This window comes from Mobula hypostoma, chromosome 4, assembly GCF_963921235.1.
Source record: "Mobula hypostoma chromosome 4, sMobHyp1.1, whole genome shotgun sequence".
NCBI lineage: Eukaryota > Metazoa > Chordata > Chondrichthyes > Myliobatiformes > Myliobatidae > Mobula > Mobula hypostoma.
In genome coordinates, this window is record NC_086100.1 from 10528784 (window position 1) to 10547542 (window position 18759).

An 18759-nucleotide genomic window follows, 5' to 3' on the forward strand; every position below is an offset into this window, starting at 1 on the left:
TGGAGATGGATTGGTTTTTGAATGGACACATCGTCAGAAGCTATATGGAGACGAATGAGGAGGGAGAAAATCCACCAAGAATAAATGGCGGAGCTGATCTGATGGGCCAAATTGTTTAATCCTCCTGCTATGCCTTACAGTCGTATGGCCTAATATTGGGGTAGGCATCCTACGGCCCGCGGGCCAGATCGGGTCTGCAAAGGTATTTTGACCGGCCCGCGAGCGATTTTTCCTTATTCTGCGTGTTTCACGCGACCACACCGATGGAGATGCATGGCGTCTTGTTACACTGGCCCCAGGTTCCGTTTTGTTCCAAACCATACACTGGTATAAACGAATGACGGGAAGGCAGACTACCTTGTTAATATGTATTAGATACTCTCCGTGCACGTTGAGGTTTTCAGATTGGATCGTTCAAATTTGTAAACAGAAACAGCGTCACTGTGTTTTAACAAGAAATCCACGCTAAATATCCAGATATTGACATGTGCTACGATACTTGTTGAATAACTCGCGTTTCGAAATAAAATCAAAGAAAAGAATTCCAATGGCAATGAATGCAAATGCAGGAAAGTAGATGCTGACTGCCGAAAAAGCAGTGAAAATGAAGGAGATACCCGTGCCAGCTACGAAGTCTCAAAACGTATTGCAGAAAAGATGAAGCCTTTTACAAATGGAGAGTTTGTCAAAGAATGTTTACTGACAGTGGTGGATATTGTTTGTCCTGAGAAGAAACCTTTATTTACATCTATCAGCCTGTCACCAAGAACGATCACACGGCGAATTGAGGAAATATCAGCAGATGTTGAAAGTTGTTTACGGGATCCCTGCAACGAATTGCATTTTTTTTTTCAATTGCGCTTACTGAGAGTACAGACTTGTGAGACACTGCTCAATGTGCGGTGTTTGTGTGAGGAGTGAGCTCAACTTTTCAAGTTTTTGAAGAGTTTATTCAATGAATTCCTATGAAGGACACGGTTACCGGAGCAGACATTTTTGAAGCTTTGCTGAAAATGATGTCAGAAATGAAACTTAATGTGTCGAAGTTAATTGGCATCACAACTGATGGGACACCAGCAATGGTGGGACAGAAAAACTAAACTGAGTTCTTTGATTACTAATTGGCATCCTTGGTTAGGCACAAACGATTTTCTAGCATGTGCTATTCATTAATTTGAGGCAAAACATAACTATATGTATTTAAATGGATAATTTCCATGTTTCAAGTTATTTATAGTATTTATCTGGCCCACCGTCCGGCCCACAGAGGCAAAAATTTTGCCGACCCCTGGCCTAAGAAATCATAATGTGATAGTATTCCGCCTGAGATTTGAGAAGAAGGAGCTGAAGCTATATGTTGCAACACTACAGTGGAGTAAAGGGCATTATGGAGGCCTGTGGAAAGCGGCCAGTGAGTGAGTGGGCCAATGAAGGAGTGGAGCTTTGATGCTTTGACTCGAGAGATTCTGGCAGTTTTGGCAGTTGGTCTGTGCAATCAAGTCAATCAAGATTTGAAAAGATCAGCAGAAAGCCGTTGATTAGACAATCAATGTTTCAATACCTCAGACTCAGCATAAAGCAGCTGAGTTGGGCAATCGAAGTCAGGTGACCAAGCATTTTGAAAAGCTCAAACGGATAAATAGAGGGGTAGCTCAGGCGGAGCGGCCAGTGAGTGACTGGGCCAGTGAAGGAGTGGAGCTTTGAGGCTTTGACTCGAGAGGCTTCGACGAGAAGAGGCGGAGGACAAGCTTGCTCGCAGTTAGTCTTTACAATGTCTCCTGAGACGGTGATGTGCCTCTCATGTGAGATGTGGCAGTCTTGGGGGAACGCCCCTCTCCCGCAGTGTCACATCTACCAGAAGTGCATACGGTTCGGCGATCTGGAAGACTATGTAAGGAATCTGGAGCAGCAGCTGAATGACCTTCGACTCATAAGGGATAATGAGGCAGTCATAGATGAGAGCTACAGGGAGGTAGTCACACCTAGGCTGTCGGAAGCAGGTCGTTGGGTGACAGTCAGAGGGGGGAAAGCGAAGGTGAGCAGACAGGTAATGCAGAGCACACCTGTAGCCATTCCCCTGAATAATAAGTTTACTGTCCTGGATACTGTTGGCTGGGACGAACGACCAGGTGTGAGCCATGGTGGCAGGCCCTCCGGCACTGAGTCTGACACCGTGGTGCAGAAGCATGGGATGGAGAAGACGAGAGGAGGAGAGCTGTCGTCATTGGAGAGTCTATAGTCAGGGGAGCAGACAGGAGATTTTGTGGACGTGAGAAGGACACACACATGGTTTGTTGCTTCCCGGGTGCCAGGGTACCGGATGTCTTTGACTGGGTACACGACATCCTGGTACGAGAGGGAAAGCAGTCAGAAGTCGTGATACATGTTGGTACCAACGACAGAGGCAGGACGAGGGATGAAGTTCTGAAGTGTGAGTTACGGGAAGTAGGCAGAAGGCTGAAGAACAGGACCTCAAGGGTGGCGTTCTCAGGGTTGCTGCCAACGCTACGTGACAGTGATGGTAAGAATTGGAGGAGATGGCAGTTGAATCCGTAGCTGAGGAGTTGGTGCAGGGAGCAGGGTTTTAGATTTTTGGATCATTGGGATCTCTTCTGGGGAAGGTGGGACCTGTACAGATTGGATGGGTTGCACCTGAAATCGAGGGGGAGCAATATCCTTGCAGGTAGGTTTGCCAGCATGGTTCGGGAGGGATTAAACTAATTTGCCAGGGGGATGGAACCCGTAGCGATAGAGCAGTGAAAGAAGTGCATGGAGCAAAGCTAGATCTAACATATAGAGAGGGTTTGAGGAAAGAGAATCAGAATAAACGGTGTAAAGGTAGTAAGGCAGAAGGGCTTAAGTGTGTGTACCTCAATGCAAGAAGCATCAAGAACAAAGGTGATGAACTGAGAGCTTGGATACATACATAGAATTATGATGTAGTGGCCATTACAGAGACTTGGCTGGCATCAGGCCAGGAATGGATTCTCAATATTCCTAGATTTCAGTGTTTTAAAGAGGATAGAGAGGGGGACAAGGGGAGGAAGGGTGGCATTACTGGTCAGGGATACTATTACAGCTACAGAAAGCGTGAGTAATGTAGCAGGATCCTCTTTTGAGTCAGTATGGGTGGAAGTCAGGAACAGGAAGGGAGCAGTTACTCTACTGAGGGTATTCTATATGCCCCCTGGTAGCGGCAGAGATACAGAGGAGCAGATTGGGAGGCAGATTTTGTAAAGTTGTAAAAATAATAGGGTTGTTATCATGGGTGACTTTAACTTCCCTAATATTGATTGGCACCTGATTAGTTACAACTGTTTAGATGGGGCACAGTTTGTTCAGTGTATTTGTTCAGAAATGTACTATGGACATGTGGTCGATGTTTAGCGATCTCTTGCAGGCTGTTAGGGATAAATTTGTCCCGGTGAGGAAGATTAGGAATGGTAGGATGAAGGAACCGTGGGTGTCAAGTCAGGTGGAAAATTTAGTAAGGTGGAAGAAGGCAGCGTACATGACGTTTAGGAAGCAAGGATCAGATGGGTCTATTGACATAGATGGGTCTATGGCAAGCAAGAAAGGAGCTTAAGAAGGGGCTGAGAAGAGCAAGAAGGGGGCATGAGAAAGCCTTGGCGAGTAGGGTAAAGGAAAACCCCAAAGCATTCTTCAATTACGTGAAGAACAAAAGGATGACAGGAGTGAAGATAGGACCGATTAGAGATAAAGGTGGGAAGATGTTTGTCGATGCTGCCGAAGGGTGCGAGGTCCTCAATGAATACTTCTCTTCGGTATTCACCAATGGCAGGAAACTTGATGATGGTGAGGACAATATGAGTGAGGTTGATGTTCTGGAGCATGTTGATATCAAGGGAGAGGAGGTATTGGAGTTGTTAAATACATTAGGACGGATAAGTCCCCGGGGCCTGTCGGAATATTCCCCAGGCTGCTTCATGAGCCGAGGGAAGAGATTGCTGAGCCTGTAGCTAGGATCTTTAAGTCCTCGTTGTCCACGAGAATGGTACCGGAGGATTGGAGAGAGGCGAGTGTTGTCCCCTTGTTCAAATAAGGTAGTAGGGATAGTCCGGGTAATTATAGACCAGTGAGCCTTACGTCTGTGATGGGAAGCTGTTGGAAAAGATGCTTAGAGATAGGATCTATGGGCATTTAGAGAATCATGGTCTGATCGAGGACAGTCAGCATGGCTTTGTGAAGGGCAGGTCGTTTCTAACAAGCCTGCTAGAGTTCTTTGAGAAGGTGACCAGGCATATAGATGAGGGTAGTGCAATGCATCTACATGGATTTTAGTAAAACATTTGACAAAGTTCCACACGGTAAGCTTATTCAGAAAGTCAGAAGGCATGGGATCCAGGGAAGTTTGGCCAGGTGAATTCAGAATTGCCTTGCCTGCAGAAGGCAGAGGGTCGTGGTGGAGGGAGTACATTCAGATTGGATGGTTGTGACTAGTGGTGTCCTACAAGGATCTGTTCTTGGACCTCTACTTTTCGTGATTTTTATTAACGACCTGGATGTGGGGTTAGAAGGGTGGGTTGGCAAGTTTTTAGACGACACAAAGGTTGGAGGTGTTGTGGATAGTGTAGAGGATTGTCGAAGATTGCAGAGAGACATTGATAGGATGCAGAATTGGCTGAGAAGTTGCAGATGGAGTTCAACCCGGAGATGTGTTAGGTGGTACACTTTGGAAGCACAAACTCCAAGGCAGAGTACAAAGTAAATGGCAGGATACTTGGTAGAGTGGAAGATCAGAGGGATCTGGGCGTACATGTGCACAGATCCCTGAAAGTTGCCTCACAGGTAGATAGGGTAGTTAAGAATGCTTATTGGGTGTTAGCTTTCATAAGTCGAGGGATAGAGTTTAAGAGTCGCGATGTAATGATGCAGCTCTATAAAACTCTGGTTGGCCACACTTGGAGTACTGTGTCCATTTCTGGTCACCTCACTATAGGAAGGATGTGGAAGCATTGGAAAGGGTACAGAGGAGATTTACCAGGATGCTACCTGGTTTAGACAGTATGCATTATGATTAGAGATTAAGTGAGCTAGGGCTTTACTCTTTGGAGAGAAGGAGGATGAGAGGAGACATTATAGAGTTGTACAGGATAATAAGAGGAATAGATAGAGTGGATAGCCAGCGCCTCTTCCCCAGGGCACCACTGCTCAATACAAGAGGACATGGCTTTAAGGTAAGGGGTGGGAAGTTCAAGGGGGATGTTAGAGGAATGTTTTTTACTCAGAGAGTGGTTGGCGCGTGGAATACACTGCCTGAGTCATTGGTGCAGGCAGATACACGCGTGATGTTTAAGAGACTACTAAACAGGTATATGGAGGAATTTAAGGTGGGGGCTTATATTGGAGGCAGGGTTTGATGGTCGGCACAATATTGTAGGCCGAAGGGCCTGTTATGTGCTGTTCTATTCTATGTTCTATGTTCTGTGTAAGAGAGGAGTTGGACAGAATTGATCAGAAAAGAACATTGGTAGGGAAGACGGCAGTGCAGCAATTCCGAAGGCACATGATATATATATCCCAAAGAGCAAGAAGAGTTATAAAGGAAAGATGACACAACTGTGGCTACAAAGGGAACTCAAAGGCAGCAGAATAGCAAACACCGATGACATATAATAGAGCAAATATCAGTGTGAAGTTGAGAGGATTGGAAGTATTTGAAAATCAACTGAAGACAGCTAAAAAGTCTTCCAGAAGGTAAAAATGGAATAAGAAATTAAGCTGCCCGGAAATAATAAAGAGGATACCAAACGTTTCTTAGGAGCATAACGTGTCAAACCAGTGTGACAATGGATATCGGACAGCTGGATTGAAGCAATGTGCATGAAGGAAATGGCGGACAAACTGTCATCAGCCTCCTCTGTGGAAAACACGAACTTTATGGTGCAAGTTCCAGGTGGCAGCGGTCCTGTTGTGTGTGATGTTGATATTACTAGAGCGACAATGTTTGGGAAACAAAAATATCTGAAGGTAGATAAGTCATCTGGACAAGATGGTATAAATCCCAGAGATTTAAAAGTGGTGGATGAAGAGATTATGAAGGCATTAGTAATGATCAATTAGGAATCATTTTTTTCTGGAATGATTCCAGCAGACTGGAAAATTACAAATATCACTTCACTCTTCAAGAAGGGAGAGGGGAAGGAGGAGCGAAACGATAGGCCAGTTACTGTGACCTCACTGGTTGGAAAGATGTTGAAGTCGATTGTTAACAATGATTCCTCGAGGTACTTGGAAACATTTAGAAATGGGACGTGGTCAGCATGGTTTCCTTTAGGGAAAATCCTGCCTGGCAAATACGTTGGATATCATTGAAAAAATAAGATGGATAAACAAATTAATAAATATATAATTAAGTAAACAAACAAACAAAGGAGAATCGATTGATATTGTGTACTTGGATTTTCAGAAAGTCTTTGACAAATTGCTACAAATGAGGCTATCCAAGAAGTTGTGAGCCCATGGTATAACAGGAAATATTCTAGCATGGATAAAGCAGTGGTTGATTGCCAGGAGGTAACAGTGGCAATGAAGGGAGCCTTTTCTGGCTGGCTGTTCCACCGTGGTCTGAGTTTGGACCGATTGTTTTTTACGTTATGTGCACATGACTTGGATGTTGGAATTGATGGTTTTGTTGGAAAGATTGCAGATAATATGAGGATAGCGGAGCCGCAGGTAGTTTCGAGGAAATAGAGAGGCTACAGAAGGACTTAGAATAGGAGAATTGTGAGCAGTTTTGAGCCCCTTTTGGTGGAAAAGATTTGAGTAAATTGTAGAGGGTTCAAAGGAACTTCACGAAAATAATTCCACGTCATAAGAAGGGCGTTTGATTGCTCTTGGTCTGTGTTCATTAGGATTCAGATGAATGAGGGATAACTTGATTGTATCATCGAATGGTGAAAGTCCCTGACATACTCAGAATAGAAAGGCGCCCTTTTCTAAGGGAGATAAGGAGATATTTCTTAAGCCATGGAATACCCTGGAGACTGTGCGTTTTCCCATGGATGCTGCCTGGCTTGCTGAGTTCCTCCATCATTTTGTGTACGTTACTCGGAATTCCAGCATCTGCAGACATTCCCTTGTTTGTGAAATTTCGCTGCGGTCTTGCATTCCAATCAAATCTTTCCCGTACACAGGCGACCAATCCGGCACACAATATTTCAAGTCAGGTCCCAGCATGGTCGTATACAACTTCAGCGTAACTTCACAACTCATGTACTCAGTATTTTAATTAATGAAGGCCAATGTGCCAAAGGTCTGCTTTTATGACTCTACTAACGCTTGTCTGTACATTCAAGGAATTATGGATCTGTGTTCCCAGATCCGTCTGTTTTACCGTAATCCTCAGTGCCCTACCGTTCATCATGTAAGTCCCAACCTGATGTGAGCTCCAAAATAACAACAAATATCACTTACTTCCAGTAAATTCCATATGCCATTTTCAGCCCATGTTTGTAGCTGATCCAGATACCGTTACAAGATTTGATAGTCTTCTTCACTAAAGGCTAGAACCAGATTCTACGAGTCGTCCACCGATTTGCTGATTCAGTTTGTCAGGTTATCGTGTAGATCGTTGGCACAGATGATAACAAACAAAGAAACCAAATCTGATAACTGCGGAATACCATTATTTACAGGCCTCACTCAGAGCTACAACCATCTACCAACACTGTCTGGCATCTGCATCAAAGCCTAATGTCTAATTCAATCGAATGGCTCCTGATGAATTCGAAACGGCTGAACCTTTTTGACCAACCTCTCATGCGGAACATTGTTCATGGTCTCGCTGAAGTCAATGCAGACCACATCCACTGTCTGGCTTTAATCAGCTTTCCTGCTATATTACTGAAAATTACAAGATTGGTTGAACACGACCTACCACACGGAAAACCACGTTGACCATGCCTAACCGGTCTCTATGTATCCATATGCTTATAACTCTGGTCCGTTCGAATATCTTCCATTGGCTTACCCATTACTGATGTTATGTTTACTGTCCATAACTTCGTTGATTATTCGTAGAGCTCTTCTGAACCAAGGTAACAACATTAGCTGTCCTCTATTCCTCTACCATCTCACCAACGATCGAAATACCTCCCTAGTGCCCCTAAAATTTCTACACTTACCTTCCACAGGCTCTGATAATTCTTCCACCCTATTTTGCCGCAAGACAGCAAATGTCTCCTCCTTTGTAATCTGTGGTCGGTTTATGACCTTACTGCTGCCTTGCCATAAAAGCATAAGAACATAAGAAATAAGAGCAGGTGTAGGCCATCTGCCCCGTCGATACTGCGCTGCCATTCAGTAAGATCCAGGCTGATCCGGTCATGGTCTAATCTCCACCTACCTGCCTTTTTCCCCATAACTCTTAATTCTCCTACTATTCAAATATCTATCCAACCTTATCTTAAATATATTTACTGAGGTAGCCTCCACTGCTTCATTGAGTAGAGACTTACACAGATGCCCCTCTCTCAGACAGCGCCTTCTGTAAATCCATCTAAACAATGTCCATCCGTTCCCCTCTATCCATTTCACTAATTATATCCTCAAAGAACTCCAGTACGTTTGCAAAGAGGATCAGCCTTTGCTGAAACCATGATGGATCAATTTCTTTCCAGTTACCTCGCTATTTCTTCTTTCCTGAAATTTCCTGTCTACAGATATTAAGCAACCTGGCCTATGGTTATGTGCCTTTTCCCTGCATCCGTTTCTGAACAGTGTCGTGGCATTCGCCGTCTTCCAATCCGCCCAGCGGAGAAAAGAGGTGAGAGAATAGGACCCATGAAATATGACAGTGGAAAAAGACGTATGTAACCGGTGGAGATAGCAGAGGTACTTATTGAATGCTTTGCTTCAGTATTCACTACAGGAAAGGATATTGGCGATAGTAATGCTTGAACATGTAGATATTAAGAAAAATAATGTGCTGGAGCTTTTGGAAAGCATCAAGCTAGATAAGTTAACGGGACCGGACGAGATGTACCCCAGGCTACTGTGGGAGGCGAGGGATGAGATGCAGAGCGTCTGGCGATGCTCTCTGCATTATCAATTGGGATAGAAGAGGTCCTGGATTATTGGACGTTTGCCGATACTGTTTCCTTATTCATGAAATGGAGTAGAGATGGCCCAGGAAATTATAGACCAGTGAGTCTTCCTTCGGTGGTTGGTAAGTTGGTGGAGAAGCTCCTGAGAGATTTATGACCATTTGAAGAGGTATAATATGATTAGGAATAGTCGGCATGGCTCTGTCAACGACAAGTCCTGCCTTACCAGCCTGACTGAATTTTTTGAGGATGTGACTAATCACATTGATGAAGGTGGAGCAGTAGATGGAGAGTATATGGATTTCAGAAAGGCATTTGATAAGGTACCCCATGCAAGGCTTATTCAGAAAGTAAGGAGGTATGGGATCCAAAGGGACATTGCATTGTTCATCCAGAACTAGCTTGCCTGCAGAAACAAAGTATGGTTGTAGATTGATCATATTCTGCATGGAGGTCTGTGACTAGTGGTGTGTCTCAGATATCTGTTCTGGGACACTTACTCTTCGTGATTTTTATAAATGACCTGGATGAGGAAGTGGAGGGATAGGTTAGTAAACGTGCTGATGACACAATGGTTGGGATTGTTGTGAATAGTGCGAAGGGCTGTCAGAGGTTACAGCGGTACATTGATAGGACACAAAACTGGGCTGATAAATGACAGATAGAGTTCAAAACGCTGATCAGTGTGAGGTCGTTCAGTTTGGTAGGTCAAATATGATGGTGAATCATAAATTGATGGTGAAATTAATCGTAAGACTCTTCGCAGTGGGGAGGATCAGAGGGGCGTTGTGATCCGAGTCCATAGAACACTCAAAGCTGCTGCGCAGGTTGACTCTGTGGTTAAAAATCAAACGGTGCATTGGCCTTCAATCGTGGGATTAAGTTTAAGAGACGGGAGGTAATGTGGCTACTATATCGGACCCTGGTCAGACCACACTTGGAGTATTGCGCTCAGTCCTGGTCTCCTTACTACAGAAAGGATATGGAAACCATTGAAAAGGTGCAGAGGAGATTTACAAGGATCTTTCCTAGATTCGGGAGCGTGCCTTCTGAGAATAGGTTGAGTGAACTTGCCCTTATTTCTTTGGAGCGACGGAGAATAACAGGTGACCTAATAGAGGTGTACAAGGTGATGAACGACATTGATCGCGTTGATAGTCAGATGCTATTTACCAGGGCTGAAAAGGCTAGCACGACAGGTTTTAAGGTACTTGGAAGTAGGTACAGAGATGTCAGGGGTACGTTCTTTTTAAGCAGAGAGTGGTAAGTGCGTGGAATGGGCAGCCGGCGACGGCGATGGAGGCGGATACGATAAATTTTTTAAGAGACTCCTGTATAAAATTATGAAACTTAGAGAAATAGAGGGCTATGGGTCACACAGGGTAATTTCGAAGGGAAGGAAATGTTCTGCGCAGTTTTGCGGGCCGGGCGGCCTGTATTGTGCTGTAGGTTTTCTAAATACCAAAAGTTTCTTCAGATATACAAAGTATAAAAGAGAGGCAATGGTGGATATTTGAACTTCGGAAAGCGATGCTTGCGAGGGGATAAAGAGGGACTAGAAAATGGCGGGCGAACTGAATAAATACCTTGCATTATTCTTCGATGTGGTGGAAGTTTTGGTGTTTGGGATCATGAAGTGTAGGAAGTTGCCATTACTAGAGAGCAGTTTCTTCAGTATGTTCCATCGGTAACGAAAGTATCATGCAGCTAAAGAACCAGGGTGTAGAAAGTATGTCCAAATTCTAGTTAAGAAGAAAAGAAAAAGCTTAGGAAAGGTTCGATAAACTAGGTAATGTTCGAGGTCTAAAATAATATAAGGTTGCTGGGAAGGCGCATCAGAAGGAAATTAGGAATGCCAGAACGGGCCATGAGAAAGCCTTGGTGAGCAGGACTAAGGAAAGTCCTAAGACAAGTATTTGAAGAGCTAGAGGATGAGCGGTGTGAGAATAAGACCAATCAGGCGCTATAGTAGAAACGTGTGCATGGAGTCGGAGGAGGTTGCGGAGGTACTTAATGAATACTTTGCTTCAGTATTCACCAGTGAAAAAGACCTTGGCAGTTGTGAGATGACTTACAGCGGACCGAAACGCTTGAGCATATAGACATTAAGAAAAAGAATGTGCTGGAGCACTTTAAAAAATGTTCGATAAGTCATACCCAGGATGCTGTAGGGCAACGAGGAAGGAAATTACAGACCCTCTTGCGTTGCTCTTTGCGTCATCAATAGGGGCGGCAGAGGTACCGGAGGATTCGAGGGTTGAATATGTTGTTCCCTTGTTCAAGAAATGGAGTAGAGATAGCCCAGGAAATTTTAGAGCCGTAAGTCTGACTTTAGTGGTGGGCATGTTGTTGGAGAAGATCCTGTTAGGCACGATTTACGAGCATTTGCAGAAGCATAATCTGATTAGGGATAGCCAACATAGATTTGTCAAGGGCAAGTCCTGCCCTAGGGCCTGATTGAAATCAGTGAGTATATAACAAAGCAAATTGATGAGGGTAGAGGAAGGGAAGTATTGTATATGGATTTCAGTAAGTAATTTCTTAAGGTTCCCCATGCAAGGCTCCCTCAGAAAGTAAGGAGGCAAGGAATCCAATGTGACCTTGTTTTGTGGATCCAGAATTGGCGTGACCAAAAAAGGCAAAGGGTGGTTATAAATGGTTTGTATTCTGCATGGAGGTCTGTGACCAGTGGCGTTCCGTAGTGAGCTGTTCTGGGAATTCCCCTCTTTATAAATGACCTGAATGAAGAAGTAGAAGGGTAGGTTTGAGTTTGTTGATGACAGAAAAGTTGAGGGTGTTGTGCACAGGCTGGAGGGTTGTCAGAGGTTATATCGGGATATCTACAGGATGCAGAACTGGATTGGAAAGTGGCAGATGGAATTCAACCCAGAGAAGAATGAATTGGTTTATTTTGGTAGGTCCAGTTTTAGGACGGAATGTAAAACAAAGGGTACAACTCTTGGCCCTGAGGAAGATCTGAGTGATCTTGGGGTGCGTATCGATAGGACTCTCAAAGCTTTTGGCCAGTTTGACGGTGTTGTTAAGAAGGCGTATATTGTCTTGTTGTTCATCTAACGTGGGATTGAATGCAAGAGCCGTGAAGTAATGTTATGGCTATATAAGAGATTGTCAGACCCAATTCGGAGTACAGTGCTCATTTCTGGTCACCTCACTACAGGAAGGTTGTGGATGCTGTAGGGAGAGTGCAGAGACGATTTACGAGGATGTTCCTTGCCTTTATTGGATGGCGTACCTTATGAGAATAGGTTAATTGTACTTGGCCTTTTCTCCTTAGAGTGACGGAGGATGAGAGGTGACCTGATAGAGGTGTATAAGATGATGAGGGGCATTGATCGTGTGGATAGCCAGACGCTTTTTCCCAGGTCTGAAATCGCTAAAACGAGAAGGGCATAGTTTTAAGATACCTGGAAATAGGTCCCGAGGGAATGCCAGGGGTAAGTTTTTAGAACAGAGCGTGGTGGGTGCGTTGAATGCACTACCGGCGGCGATAGTTAAAGCGGATAAAATCTTGTCTTTAAGAGCCTCTTAGATAGGTACATGGAGCTTTTGAAAATAGAATGCTATGCGCTAGGGAAATTCCAGGCAGCCTGCAGAGTAGTTTACATGGTCGGAACAGCATGGTGGGCCAAAATTCCCTTAATGTGCTTACATTTCTATGATACCGAACACTCTGAATGCAGGTAGGTCACCTAGATCAGAGTTCTCCACCCCTGGTTTTTTGAATTCGTTAAAGATTAAGGAGGCATAGTAATAATATTCCAATAATCGTAAATACTGACATACTTCCGGAAGACTAGACAATTGCAAATTATATGCCAGTTAGTTTGACCTCACTGGTTGGGAAGATGTTGAATTCGATTGCTAAGGATATGGTTTCGGGTTACCTGGAGGACCATGATGAAGTAGGACGTAGGTTTATCATGGGTTTATCGCAGGAAAATCCTTCCTGACCAATATCTTCGAATTCTTTGAAGAAAGAAGACGGAGGATAGGCATAGTAGAATCGGTTGATATTGTGTACCTGAATATTTAGAGGGCCTTTCACAAGGGGGCACACATGACGCCGCCTGACAAGCTGTGTTCTTATGGTATTGCAGGAAAATTCTAGCATCGATAAAGCAGTGGCTGATGGGCAGGAGGCAAAAAGTGAGTATAAATGGAGCCATTTCTGATTGGCTGTCGGTGGATAGTGATGTTCTACAGGGTTCTGCGTTAGGGACGATTTTTTGTTACACTATACGTATAAGATTTGAATGATAGAATTCATGGCTCTTTTGAAAAGCTTACAGATAATACGAACGTAGTTACAGCGGCAGATAGCTTTACAGACGGACATAGACAGGATAGGAGAATTGGTAAAAATTCACAGATGGAATGCAAGGTCGAGAAATGCATGGCCATGCAGTTTGGACTGAGAAACAAAAGAGTTCAATATTTTCTAACTGGAGAGAATATAATATATACATAAAACTGAGGCGCTGAAGGTCATGGGAGTCCTGGTATAGTGTTCTCGAAAGTTAATTTGGAAATATGTGGCGAGGAAGGCAAATACAATGTTAGCATTCATTTCTAGAGGACGAGAACATAAAAGCAAGGATGAAATTTTGAGAATTTATAAAGTGCTGACCAGGCCTTACTTGTAGTATTGTCTGAAATTTTGGGCTCCCTATCTCAGAAAGGGTATTATAAAACTGCAGAGGGTTCAAAGGAGATCTATGAAAATGACTCTAGAAAACCAAACGGCTTACCATACGAGGAGTGTTTTATGGCTCTGTTTCTATATTTACTGGATTTAGGAATCATGAGGGGTGACAATAGAAGCCAATCGTATGGTGAAATATTCTGACAGAGTGAATGTGGAAAGGATATTTCCTGTGGTACGAGTATCCAGGACCAGAAGGTAGACACACTAAATAGAGAGTCGTTGTTTTTAAGGCGGAAATGAGGAGGAATTTATCTAGCCAGAAGTAATGAATCCGTCCAATTCATTGCTACAGGCAGCTATGGAGGCAACGTGGTTAACTATATATTTAAGGCAGAGTTTGAGAGACTCTTGATTGGCAAGGACATGAATGGCTCCGGAGACAAGGCAGAAGGGGAGCAGGGGACGGGGGGTGGGGGCGGGTGGGTGCGGTGTTAAAGATCAATTTCGTGGTAGGGCCCTGTTGAAGATGCCGGATGGTATAGGGAAAAATATACCGGGACAAGAGGAGCTTGATTCCGGTTAAGGCTGCTAGAAGAAGGGGTTTGGGTGGATATTCGGGTAATGGGAAGATGCAAGTGAGCTGGTGGAAGCATAAGCCCGTTCTCTGATGAAAGAGGAAATCACTAATGTTCTGAAAAGCAAAGCCTCATTCGGAGAACAGGTGGGACGGGCAAGAAGAAACTGAGAAATAGGAACGGTGTTTATTCACCATAGGAGGGAGAAACTGGAGGTCCAAGAGGCAATCTTCATCAGGGGATCAGAAGTGGAGAGGGTGAAAAACTTTAAGTACTTCGGTGTTATTGTTTCAGAAGGCTTGACAGGGTCCTCCGCCAGGCAGAGTCGTATCAGAAGCGGCGGCGTGAAAGGGCCCGAAAACGTGCTGCCTTGATCTCCAAGCACTTTAAGTTCACGAAGGAGTTGTTGGGGGAGAAGCGCAGTGTGAAACTGGTCTGTTCGCAAGAAGACATAGACGAACATCTGAAGAAGATATATAATATTCCTGGAAGAGAGCAGGAGTTGGGAGCGTGCAACATCCTAATAGACCCACCTGAACCGGATGTGCAGTTCGACATGTCAGAGCTGCAACTAAAGGAAGTCAGAGAGGTTGTCCGCAAAGCAAGGGCAAGTTCGGCTGCAGTACCAAGCAGCACCTCGTACAAAGCGTACAAGAACTGCCCCAAATTCCTGCTGCGTCTGTGGAAGATCCTGAGAATCTTCTGGAGAAGGGGGAAGATCCCAGAACAGTGGAGAGTGGCTGAAGGGGTGTGGATCCCGAAGGAGGAAAACGCCACCCAGATAGATCAGTTTCGCATCATCTCCCTGCTGTGTGTCGAGGGGAAGATCTTCTTCAGTGCCGTTTCTAACCGGCTGTGCACCAACTTAGCAAAGAACACCTATATTGATACATCAGTCCAGAAGGGTGGCATTTCAGGGATGCCGGGCTGTCTGAAGCACATCGGTGTGGTGACACAGCTCATCAGGGAGGCCAGAAAGAACAAGGGCAACCTGTCAGTGTTGTGGATGGACCTGGTAAATGCATATTGCTCCACTCCGCACAAGCTGGTGCAGCTCACACTGACTAAATATCAGGTCCCCAGCAGAATCAGAGACCTTATCGCTGATTATTACAGCAACTTCAGGATGAGGGTCTCTTCAGGAGCAATTACATCAAGCTGACACAAGGTGCAGATCGGCATCATCACAGGGTGAACTATCGCCGAGACACTATTCTCCCTAGCCATGAACATGCTCACTAAGTCTGCTGAACCAGAGTGCAGAGGGCCCAGAATGAATTCTGCTCAACGACAACCACCTATCAGGGCATTCATGGATGACGTCACCGTCACCACAAAATCAGTCCCAGGCTGCCGGTGGATTCGGCAGGGGCTCAGAAAGCTGGTGGAGTGGGCCCGGATGCGTCTCAAACCAGCCAAATCAAGGTCGATGGTGCTGAGGAAAGGGAAACAGGAGAACAATTTCCGGTTCAGCATCGCAGGAACAGCCATCCCAACCATCACAGAAAATCCAGTCAAGAGCTTAGGTAAGGTTTTTGACAGCTATTTAAGGGATACAACATGCACCCAGGCGACCTGCACCGAGTTAGCTGGCTGGCTGAAATCTGTGGACAAGCCTGGTCTATCTGGGAAGTTTAAAGCCTGGGTGTATCAGTATGGCATTCTTCCCAGAATCCTGTGGCCCCTCCTCGTGTATTCAGTTCCGATTTCGACAGCCGAAACCTCAGAGAAGAGGGTTAACAACCACCTCAGGGGATGGCTGGGGCTGCCGAAGAGCCTGAGCAGCATCGCACTCTATGGACACCGCAACAAACTGCAACTGCCGTTCAAATCCTTGGAGGAAGAATTCAAGGCAACAAGAGCCAGAGAAGTGATATAGTATAGGGTCTCGAGTGATCCGAACTTGGTTAGAGCAGGGATCCAAGTGAGGACTGGCAGGAAGTGGAGGGCAGAGGAAGCTGTTCAGGAAGCAGAAGCAAGGCTGCATCACAGGAGGCTGGTGGGAGTGGTCACACGAGGCCGAGCTGGGCTAAGATCCTTTCCAACTCCCCAGATGGACACCAGAGGGAAGGAAATGCGTCGTCGAGTTCAGGAACAGGTGAGAGCAGTAGTGGAGGAGAAGAGAACCTGCAAGACGGTGGGAATGAAGCAACAGGGAGTTTGTACAAGATGGGAGAATGCGGTTGAGAGGAAAGTGACCTGGGCTTATCTTTGGAAAGCCGAACCACACTGCATCCAATTTCTCATCCAGGCAGTGTAAAATGTGCTTCCAATCCCATCAAACCCGGGACATGGGACAAGGCAGAGTCATCTGCGTGCCCACGGTGCTCCAAGCGAGGAACCCTGGAGCACATACTCAGCGGCTGCGCAAGAGCACTTGGTAAGGGACGGTACCGATGGAGACATGATCAGGTCCTGAAGACCATCGCTGAAGCCATCAGAGCAGGAGTTGAGTGGGCGACCGGTCCCGACCCTCCAAGCAGACCATTGCCTTTGTCAGAGCTGGGGAGCAGCCAATACCTGCAAAAAGAACATCCGCAGGCATTCTAATCTTTGCAAGGGACTGGCAGCTGTTGGTGGACCCCGAACGGCAGCTAAAGTTTCCCAATCATAACGCAGCCTGCGACCAGACATTGTCCTTATATCCGAGTCTACTAAGCAAGTAGTGCTGCTGGAGCTGACAGGCCCATGGGAATATCATTTGGAAAAGGCCTTTTGAAAGCAAGATCTCCAAGTACGCAGGACTGGTCAGCAACTGTCAGCAGGCCGGATGGAGAGCGAGGTGTCTTCCAGTGGAGGTTGGTTATAGGGGATTCGCAGCCCGTTCTTTAGTTAGAGCCTTCAGCATTTTGGGCATCGAGGGACAGAGGAAGAGGAGAGCCATCCGCAGTACCACCGATGCGGCAGAGAGGGCCTCAAGATGGCTGTGGCTCAAAAGAGGGGAGCCATGGAGTAATAAGTATCTAACCAGCTGGACACAAGCTGGTGTCTGATCAGCCACGCCTGTTTCACCTGGAGGAGGATGTATGATGTTGAAAGACCCGAAACACCCGATGATTCCAGGAATATCACTGAAGATGTGTCCAATGGCATCAGTAGATGTATGTACACAGCAGAATTTTAAAGAACAGCCTTGTTTGGCTAACGTTTATTTCTCTTCTCTTAAAATACTGTTCGCATTAAAGTCTGTAAAAGAATCGAACCCCTTCAACGACACTCTCTCCGCACTTGGGCCATATCCAAACGAACAGACAAGAACGTGAGTGCAATTATGAAGAACTTAAGCAGGGCACCTCTACTTCCTTATAATTTTACGAAGAATCGGGGTGAAAATTTGACAAGCTTCTCTGGATGTGTGTTGGAGAGAATGTTGATTTGTTGAATCGCAGCTTGGTATGCAAACACCGATGCCCTTAAACGTAAATTCGAATACAAATCGTCGATACCGTACAGTCAATCACTGTAACACAGCCCACCCCACCATGATCACATCTCTATCTAGTACTGTCACAGGAAAGCGCATCCATCTTCAAAAACACACACTACTCAGGTCATGGACCGTATGGCTTCCACCAAGAGAATGAAGTTAGAAGAGCCTCAGGACTCATACCGCCATGTCACTGTCTCTTAACCATAAAGCTCCTGAACCCGTGGACATAACTTTTCTCAACTTCACTTGCCCTGTTATTGAAATTTACCTACCATCTATGTACTCAATTTCAAGGACTCTTCATTCATGCTTCGAAGATTTTGCTGATGTATTTATTTATATATCTGTTTATCTATCTATCTATCTATCTATCTATCTATCTACTTATTTACTGTTGTTGCTATTGTTGTTGTTATTATTATTATTATTATTATTATTATTATCATTATTTCTTTTGTGTTTGCACAGTTTGTTGTCTATACACCTGGCTGTTTGTCCGCCCTGTTGGAAGTGCCGTTTCATCGATCGATTATGGCTCTTGGATTTTCTGGATATGCTCACAGAAAATGAATCTCAGGTCTTATATGCTGACATATATGTTCTTTGACAATGAATGAATTCTGAACTTTGAAATTTGAAGGAGGCTGTGAAGAAGTATAGTGAAGGCAGCCGCGGGAGTCGATAAGTCTTTAAAGGATAATTGCACACAGTTTGTCTCCAGAGATGCAGCCAGAGAGATTAGAAAAGGGGTGAGATTTTTCAAAAATTGAGCCAGGAAATTTATAGCAGGGTCGAAGTTGAAGACAAAGTTGGGTAAAATTCATAAGCTTAAGTTCAAGGTTCAAGGTTGAAGGTACATTTACTGTCAAAGTACGCATGCAGCACAGAACTCTGAAATTCGACTTCTCCGCACAACCACAAAACAATGAAAACCAAGCTTGCCATTAAAAGAAAACCATCAAACCCCAGGTGCAAAGAAAAATAACACACGCATGCTGCAACAAGACCGACTAATCAGCA